Source organism: Sinocyclocheilus anshuiensis, unplaced genomic scaffold (assembly GCF_001515605.1).
Source record: "Sinocyclocheilus anshuiensis isolate Anshui unplaced genomic scaffold, SAMN03320099.WGS_v1.1 scaffold1184, whole genome shotgun sequence".
Classification (NCBI taxonomy): domain Eukaryota; kingdom Metazoa; phylum Chordata; class Actinopteri; order Cypriniformes; family Cyprinidae; genus Sinocyclocheilus; species Sinocyclocheilus anshuiensis.
The window spans coordinates 1,526,777-1,527,257 of record NW_015547647.1 but is presented as its reverse complement, the minus strand read 5'-3'; the positions used below and the strand labels follow the sequence as shown (position 1 = coordinate 1,527,257).

The 481-nt window shown below is 19.5% G+C and overlaps 1 long non-coding RNA gene across 2 annotated transcripts in view; it reads right to left on the bottom strand.

The window, feature by feature from the left end:
* The window catches only part of LOC107701933 (uncharacterized), a 6,765-nt gene that overhangs the window by 1,754 nt on the left and 4,530 nt on the right, over nt 1-481 (bottom strand). The gene's annotated exons all lie outside the window — the stretch shown is intronic.

Sequence of the window (481 nt, the reverse complement as noted above, 5' to 3'; positions counted from 1 at the left end):
TTTTATAAAATTAAAATTATTTTATTTTTTATTATTTCATTTTTAATTATTATATATATAATAAAAAAGCTATCTATATTACAAAATTTCTATTTCAACTGCAAATAAGTAAAACAGTACATTAAATTATATGCCATTAAGTGTTATAGTGTTAAGTGAAGTGTAAGAAATATTAAATGTAATATTTATTATTTTAGATTAGAAAATAAATATAGACGATAAAATTAAACATAAAATAAATATAAATAAAATAACCAATTAGAAGTGATGGTAAAGCTGAATTTTCAGCAGCCGTTACTCCAGTCTTCAGTGTCACATGATCCTTCAGAAATAATTAATATAATATGCTAATTTGCTGCTTAATTTTATCAGTTGTTATTGCCGATGAATTATTAATGGTTCTATTATTATCAATGATAAACATTTTTTTGTTAATTTATTCAGCATTTATTTGCAATAGATTTTTTTTGTAACATTATAT